Source organism: Cynara cardunculus (genome assembly GCF_001531365.2).
Source record: "Cynara cardunculus var. scolymus isolate 2C chromosome LG 13, CcrdV1, whole genome shotgun sequence".
Classification (NCBI taxonomy): domain Eukaryota; kingdom Viridiplantae; phylum Streptophyta; class Magnoliopsida; order Asterales; family Asteraceae; genus Cynara; species Cynara cardunculus.
Window position 1 is genome coordinate 5,374,065 of NC_037540.1, and position 10,065 is coordinate 5,384,129.

Below are 10,065 nucleotides of genomic sequence, written 5' to 3' on the forward strand. Positions count from 1 at the left end.
AGTGATATGAAAGAGAACCCAAGAGGGTTTTATTCTAAAAGGTGTAAAGAAGTACATCCCTCTTGCTAAATTTCTTTCCTTACAAAAGATATTCCATTCAATTTTGAAGCCACAAGTATTTTGCATTTTTATATTTCATATTTTTAATTACATTTCTAAAAATGAAAATATTAATATAAATAAAGTATTTGTTATAAACAACAAACAACAATTTTTTTTATTTTTTTTTCCGAAAAACAAACGATTTATTAAAAACTAAAAAAACGTAAAAAAAACAAGTGCTTCTGTAAGTAGCATCACCTTAAAATAAAGCCAACCCGAATTATATAAGACAAAAAGGCAAAAACAAAAAAGAAACTAAAAACCTTCACTTAATCCTACAAATTTGTTAGATGATATAAAATATACCATTTATTATGGTTATTTAAAAGTTTCATATTCTTAAATCCATAGTTTAATACGTGATTTAAGAATCTCTACTTAAAAAATGAAACCTATCTAACTATACAAAAGTAATATAATTTATATATATATATATATATATATATATATATATATATATATATATATGAGCCCATTCAAGGAAGAACTAACTAGTTTGTGGTAACTGTGAGATCCAATCTCAAAAACAAATCAATTATAAATTAGGAAATTTATAATTTTGAAATTAAAATTTTAATGCAAGGACATTTTAGGTATTTTCTCTCCTCTCTTCTCTCTCCGTCCTCCGGCCTCCGGCCACCGTTCTCCGGTGATACCAATGTGATACCTGAAAATATTAACTCTGTTAAACAAAAGACACAGTGTGATACTCAATCATATATAAGATGCATTGTGATACCACTGTATTACATCTCCGATCGACCACACAAACGACCTCAGTGTGATACCCAAACATATATATGATGCATTGTGATACCATTGTGGTATCACCGGAGGACGGTGGCCGGAGAAAGGGGGGAGGAAAGAGAAGAGAGGAAAAAGAAGAGTTTTAAAATACCTAAAATGTCCTTGCATTAAAATTTTAATTCAAAATTACCAAAATTATAAATTTCTTAATTTATCTATTGATTTGTGGTTGAGATTGGATCTCACGGTTACCACAGACTAGTCAGTTCTTTCTTAAATGGTCCCCTATATATATATATATATATATATATATATATATATATATATATATATATATATACACACACACATACATACACACACACATATTAGAATAATACTCGTGCAATGCAACGAGAAACATCTCGATTTTAATGTTTCATTTTATTTTGTTTTGTATCGATATTATAATACAATTTTATGTGGTTTTGAGAAAACAATAATGTTTTTATTTTTGAATAAAATATAAATTTGAAAATATTATAAAATTTTGAAAAAAAAAATATATCGATATTAGTATCAAATTAACTATTTAGAAGTTCCTGTTTTTTTGTGTAATTTCTTTAATTCAGTTAGTTACACGAATTCAAACGTAAAGCTTTAATAAGTTATACGTATACACAATTTACTTGTAATCATAAATTTTACGTAATATGCATCAATAAACAATACTTCATGTACAAAATAATGGTTTTTAAGAGTTTTTATCAAATACTTCATAATATAGTATAGATATATATATCTAAAGATTTATAATTTAAAAAAGGATATATGGATAGACACAAATAGAAAGCAAATGGGAATTTTTCCAAGATATGGATTTGTCATCATCCTCAAGTACTTGAGTAAACCAGTGCTCTTTGTATGAACATTAAAAATGTGATCCTTTAACCAATTTCCTGGAGGCTCACAATGGCTGCACGTCTTTCCTCGCTCCCTCTTATCCTCACCAAAAACATATATTTTCTCTCAATTTTTTCGGAAATTAATACAAAATTATTAATCATGCAAAATAAATCGATTACTTTTATCATTACAGGTTTATGCAGATGCATTTATAATTGCTAACAGATAGCAATCCAGAAGTATTACTGCTCGTAGCTAAGAGAAAACCATATTCTCATATAGGGTTTTTCTTGAATTTCGCATGATATATTGTAATGGAAAACTTAATCTTGCTCAACCTTGTTGACAATGACCACCTATTAATTAAGACCGTGGTTAGGGTTTAGGACCACTTACTACCACTTTCTTGCATATTAATTAAGACGTATGCTTATTGTCACGATATATGAGATCTATACATATACGTTGCGTAAGCGATACGGCTTAGTGAGATCTTATGTTTTTTTGTACAAAATACCGTGAAAGAAGATGCACTGTAAATATAGTAACATTTCGTATGAAATTATTGTTTTGATGATGAATAACAGGAACATATGTTTAGTTTACAATAAGGATCACAAATAAGTGCGATTTTAGAGAAAGATAGTATAGTTGGACTTTTTAGGAAAAGTCAAACAATGACCAAATTGCAAGAATACAAACCAATTGCCAATATGCATGATAGAATATGGTTCATAGAAGTCCTTAAAGACGATTAGAAGTTGTCACAAGTTTAGGAAAAGTCAAACATTGACCAAATTGCAAGAATAAAAATCAATTGCCAATATGCATGATGTATATGGTTCATACAAGTCCTAAAAAACGATTAGAAGTTGTCACAAGTTTAATAAAAGCCGAATTAATTGGAACAACAGAGTGGGTCATAGATAGTTGCAGGTCTAAAAACTTAGTTGACTGGGGTCATATTTTGGGTATCGAAAATTTTCTGAAATCGAATTAACCCACCCAAGCCAAAATGGTTTCAGGTTACTTGGTTTTCGGATTAAATAGCTCTGTTAACAGAATAATAATACCATATTTGGTTTAGTTTCAGTTAAATTATTACTATTTTGATTAAATCGAATAACAAATTATACTAAAATTTTATATGTTTTACTTTTTGACAATTGGTTTGAGCATATGGAGTAATTAACATGTGGGTTTATTTTAAGCTAAAATAACAAGAAATTGAGATGGATTTAACAAAACAATACAAAAACAAGTAACGGTAACAAAATAATCAATAAACAGAAAATGGAACAACAATTAGCAACAACTTTTTAAGAGATAAAAAAATATATAACAAGAACAATTAGCAATGGGGTCGGTCAAAAAATATCTAAGGAGAATCAGGGTAACAAAATTTTTGGAAAGGTAAAAATGAGATTTTAAAAAGATTTGACTGGGTCAGTTGACCCGATAACCTTCAAGGTGACTCTGTTTGTAGACTTTATGGCTCAAGACCGTACGCCATATGGTTTTAGGCTCTATATCATGCACAATACAGTTCCTAGGTACACCCTATATGGTTTTGAGGCACTCCTTATTCGTTAATGTATTTTACAGTCCGGCTTTTTGTTTTATTCAGTTACTTTAGTTTTACATTGGATCATCTTGACATATTTAATCCATTACAATTCACAATAATCAAAATTCAGAACAAGAATATTTATATTGCTTTTTTTAAGAAGACAAAAGTATGAAATTAATACACATTTGAAAACAAACTTCCAACTCTAGTACTATGATTCACTCGTGTTTAAGACTCGTATTTGACTAGAAGTTCTACATAGGAGGCTCGATATTCAACCAACGTTATAAATTACAAATATGCTTCAGTACATGTTCATAGTTAAAAGTTTTCATGAAAACCCCACTTTGAGATTGACTTATATTATTAAAATCAATAAATCTAAGCTCTAACATTTTTTTTTTATCTTTATACATGTAACGTGATGATCTTCGAATGATATTTGTGTGTTTTGTGTTGGTTTTCTCCTAAAGAAAGATGTAATTGTGTCGTGTGTCGTTTTCTTTAATCAAGGATAAGAATGTGAGAACCGTGGCAAATAAGATATAGTAAGATTGTATCTATCTTTTCGGAATGAAGCGAAGAGGGGTTTTGTCGTTAAGGAAAGGACGAAGGGCATTGTATGCGATTGAGATGTATAGGAACATATATGTTGGTTCGAGAATCAAGTTCATGGGAATCAAACACAACCACAAAACGGGTTCTATTTTGATACCTTCATCGAGCTTTTGAGGGTTGTATTGTATTCTTTTCTTCTCTTTTTTTCTTTCTTTAGACATCAATACTATAAAAAGAAAACAAATTCAGGAATATGTTCCGTAGAGAATTTGTTAGTAATCTACTTTATTTTAACTATTATTACGTAGATTATTCAGATGTCAAAACAAATAATTGAGTAGCACGTTTTAGGAACATCTATCGGTTGTTTATTATGTAGTGAAAATTCAAGAAAGTAATCATTTGCAAACCTCCATAGAAACATTCTTTTCTTGGTATTAGATCATGATTCACATATGTTTTTCAATCAAAGTGTCCTCTAACGCTCAATTAAGTTATAAATAAGTTCAGACTGTGTTGAAATTTATTGGTAGTCCACAACTTACGACTAATATTGAGCTAACAAAAAATCTCATTCTCTACACATGGAGGACTGGTTGTCACAGACAACAGTTGGAGTTGATGTAAATCACAGTTAATTTTGAAGGTAAACACTTAGAAGGCCTTTCTATAATTAAAGCCTATTGAGGATGACCATAAAGCGAAGGGTTCAACAAAGTGTGCCTAATCTTGCCATTTTAATCCAGGTAAGGTTTTGACATCCTTTCGATCTGAGAACATGCTACGTAATTAACGACTGACCATGCCACAATAACTCTCTTTCACGCCAATTTTGATTGATCAAATGTATAAACCTAAAAATAAACGACTAAATAATCTAGTAATTATCTTTGCTTCTTTTCTAATTATTCTTTATAGTCGGATAACGTTTTTGCAAAAAGTCAGAGTTACGAATAATAGGAGTGATACGTAGCAAATATTGTCGATGTTATGATTACACATATTTTCACAAAAATCCAATTCTACGAATACGGATTGAGAGCACAAGTAGAGCACTAGGAAATTAAACGGTGTACGAATCTTGAAAACGATTTGTGAATCATAATGCAAGAGGAGATATGATGATGGATGATAATCGATTTATTCAATACTTTCCATATTTAAATAAACATTTGATATCGATATCTTTTCAATTATATATATTTATGAATACCACCAAAATCAACACTTTGTGGGTGGGAAATTTCTCATTCACGCCATTACATCACTATGTCTTCTTCTAACGAGTGACAACTTTTTTTATGATCGTTAAAAATAATATATTTAATAACTTATAAAAGATGTTTACGAAAACATGTAAATGATATCATATATGTCCTTAACTTGTGATTTTCTGAATCTTTTTGAAAAGATCGATCGTACGAATTTTATTGTATGAAAAAGAAAGATAAATGATTGAGATCTGATAGGTACAGATAAGTGGGATTGTTGCATATTTATGATGGGTGCATGCTTTGTTTGCATTTGTCGATGAATGGACTTCGAAATTTACGTACAAACATAGGATGGGACGGTAGTAATCGCGTAATTACAAGCAGTACTTGTGTATCAAAACTTATTTAGAAATATCGAAACGTGAGATGGAGCTATAAGCTTCGTAACGTTAATAATTATGAATTTTGTACAACGTGCATGTTAGATGATGAAATTACTATGAGGTCTCACATGCTTGTTAGAACAGCTTCTATCGGTTCTTGTGTTTTTCTTGTTTTTTGAATTGCTAAAACACTGAACCCATTGTTGTCAATTTCGATTCTTGAATGATTCTAGCGATTATAATTGAAAAGGAAATGTTAAAACAAATGTAATGATTGGTGCATGTGATTCAATTTGTATGATAAGCATGAGTGTATCTTGTCATGATTAAATGGCCATCAATGAAGATGAAAGTTGGAAAGGATGCTCTTTAAGGTTTCATCACTTTCATCCTCACCGGTTATGTTTATGTGGTTAACAATTCAACCATTATCTGGGGAAATTAGCAAAAATAGTTATTTTGGTCGAACTAATTCATTTTTTAGTCATTTTTTTTCAGATATTTCAACAAAATCATCACCTCTATAAGTAACACATTTTTAACATGTGGAGGTTTTTAAAAAACCTCAAGTGGCGCCACTCTTCTTTTGTGGAGGGACATCAAAATCGCGGAGGCTCCTTTCTATTTTGGTTCAAAGTGCACCGATTATGGTTCCTGAAGTGTTGCATCAATGATTATTTTCCATTTTTCAAGAAAAGTTAGTATATTCATAGGTCTTGAAATAGTCAAAGACTAAGTCATTGTTTGACAAACATAATCTGACTTATTTTTTGGATATACGTCTGGATAGACATAAGTTATCTTTTATCATTTTTTTCCAATTATAACCCTCATTGCTAATAATAATAAATAAAAAATAAAATTAGTTATTACTAATATTAATAAATATTAGTTGAAAGTTATTAATTAATTTTGGTTATACATTATATATTTATATTAATTATTAATTTATTAAGAATTGTTATTAATCATATCGGTTATTTTTTTATTACTATTATTTTACTTTATCATTCAATATATTTAATTATCAAAAAACAAATATAACAATTTTAATAATGTTTATTTAAGTTACATATAAATTAAATTTATACTTACTTTGTTTCAAAGATGATAAAATTGTGTTAAAATAATTTTAATAAAATATTTAATTTAATTGTTAGTTATAATTTTTGGAAAAAAATAACTAATTAATAAAGATATGTAAGGTTGAGTAATTTTATTTTTATGTAATGGTTATTTAAAACCATAGATTAATATAGGTTTTTTAAAAAAAATTGTTGTAACAAATCCACAACCTATAATATATAATAATCAATTTAAAATTCTTTTAATTAACATATTATATTATTTTTAACTTTTCTTTATTATCTTGTTAACATTAATATATTATCATCATTAAATATTTGTTTTAGTTATATTATACAAAGTTTTAATTGACTATTGTTTAAGATGCTTTTTTTGGTCATTTTACATGTTTATCAGCTATTCTTTAGTCTTTATAATTATATATACATACACACACACACACATATATATATATATATATATATACTCGAAATCATGTGAAACCAGATTATTTTCATAAGATTCATGAGATTTTTTTACACTTGAAACTTCACAACAAAAATACTGTGAAAGTAACCTTCACAGTGCTTCACAGTGTTTTTGCTGTTAATGTTTAGATTTTTTTTCACCTTAATAATGTTTTGCTGTGAAGTTTCAAATGTAAATATGTGGTCTCACGAGTCTCATGAAAACAAGTTGGCTTCACGTGAACCCAACCCCCCCCCCCAACACACACACACACACACACACACTTGGAATCACGTGAGACCAACCTGTCGCAAGATCTGTGAGACCTGTGAGACCACTTTTTTACACTTGTATCTTCACAACAAAACACTATGAAGGTAACCTTTACAGTGTAAAAATGTGGTCTCATGCATCTCACGAAAACAGTCTGGTAACCCTCCCCCCCACATATATATACATACATACATATATAGGGGCTGGTTCAAATACTAACCAAGATTATCGTGTTAATTTTGTTAACCGATCTTGGTCGTTGATTTGAACATCCAACGGTTGTCATTTATTGAGACTAAAAATTTAATTATTTAGTTACCATATTAATAAAAAATTAGGTTCACAATGGTTCAGAGGGTAGAATTGTAAAAAGTGAATGATCTTAATGTATCCTATTTTGTCAGCCTATTCTGTAACTTCCAATCAATAAMGAAACCGTCAATCTCATCGATCAATATCTTAAATCAGTAACTAAAAGTTAGGTTCATAATCTTCATCAAAACAATGGAGGATTTGGAAGGATTACCAGGTGATGGCATCCAGATAAGATTGAAACACGTGTGTGAACCTAATGAACAATGTGTGAACCTCATGAACAATTGAAAAATTAGGTTCATAATCTTCATCAAAACAATGTGTGAACCTAATGAACAATATGTGAACCTAATGAACAATTGAAAAATTAGGTTCATAATCTTCATCAAAACAATGTGTGAACCTAATGAACAATTGAAACATGTGTGTGAACCAAATGGACATATTGTGTGAACCAATTGAACACATATGTGCACGAGTGAACACTTATGTCGACGTTTGAGTGAACATGTGCGTGAACGATTTGATCATTTTCTTCACATTCGGAATTCGAATTCTGAATGTATTCGTAGACGCTTTTATCTTTTTCACTTCCATTGTCGTCGATCTGTTTTACTCTATGATTATCCATATTACTCGGACTATAACGAAATCTTTACAAAAGGGACTTTTTTGAAATTTACAATATCAAAACCGTTGTAGGAAGAATGAAACGTAAAAATCAGTAAGATGAACAAATGTGAAACTTCAGTCATTATTACATGAAGATCAATTAGTGATATTTTAAGATTTGTAACTCCCAATTAAAATTGGGGAGTTACATAAAAATGACAGATTACCTAAATACCCTTACACTTAATATGTGAGTTACATTTGAATCTAACTAAAAGATGGAATATGATTGGTTGATGTTGGTTAACATAGTTAACACAAAAAAATGGGTTAGTATTTGAACCAACCTCTCTCTCTCTCTCTCTCTCTCTCTCTCTCTATATATATATATATACATATATTCTAAAATAATGTTTTACATGATTTTTTTTCATCAAGTGCTATGATTCAAGATATTGTTTCATAATGTGATAGTTTAAAATGTATTTGTTTCACCATGTGAATATTTTTGATGTAGAATTTTCGTTTCACCGATTGAAACGAAAAAAATAGTTTCACATATAATTTTTTTTAATAAAGTGAACACAAACATATGTGAAAAAATATCTTAAATCATAGTTTTTAATTAAAAATCATATAAAAATATTTTTATATCGTTTATCACGAGCTTATAACCTTTTTGTAGTTCTCATTTGATTATCGTCCTATATATATATATATATATATATATATATATATATATATATATATGTATGTATGTGTGTGTATGTGTATATGTATCTATATGTGTGTATCTCTCTCTCTATGTATATATACACATTATAAAACTTTCCCTTACTTTTCATCAGATAGGAATTATTTTAATTAATAATGCATGTCATTAGTCTTTATAATTATAATTATGTTCTGTATTTATAAAATTAAACGGTTTGGCCCTTGTATTGAGGGCTGTCTGGAATGACTACAATTCATTAATTTAGAGATAGTCAAATGAGCCTGGCCCGACTCGGGACCTACGGAGGACCGGGATCGGGACCGACTTGGGAGCGGTCTGGCCCGCTACTGATTGGGACCATCGGTTAAAGACCAGTTACGATTTTCATCAAAAAAGAAGGTTCAATCCGGCCCGGCCCGGCCCAGGACCGGTAATGGGTCTGGCCCGATTTTTCCAAAAAAAATTAATTTTCAATTTATTTTTAAATGTATTTCTAACTTTCTAAATATATTTTATTGAAAACCAATTATAAATTTATAATAAAACATATTTTGTAAATGTATTTAATTGTCCCATTTACCCTATATTCACTATATATAAGCCATATGGTATTTGGAGGAAGATACCAATTCACAAACGTTCACAATTCTCGCAAAAAAAGTATTTTGTAAGTGTACTTAATTGACCCAATTACATATTTTCAAGTGTATTAGAATAACACTCTTTAAATGAACTTAAAAAAAGATTACGTAGAAAATCGAATTATACTTTTTTTACATAGAACCAGGCCCGGGACTGGTTCTCATAATCGGGCCTTCATATTTGGATGGGGACCGAGACTGCTTACGCCATGACTGGTTACGGAATCAATATTTTGGGCCCAGGGTTCAATTATAATGCTCAAGGCCGTTGTTAGTTCTAGCCCATTGGGTTCAGCTTTTAATTGGGCTTGGGGTCCAAATTTTTTATTATCCTTCGGTCTTGTTTAATGTATTTGATTAATGATTAATTATTTTTATTAAAGTAAAAGTGTACATGCAAAATGAATAGCAGTATATCTTTATTTTGCCTTTCTTTGTTTTATTTTTTTAATTTATATGATTTTGAATACATCAATAAGTTGTATATGTTATATGTTATAATAGAATTGTTGTATTA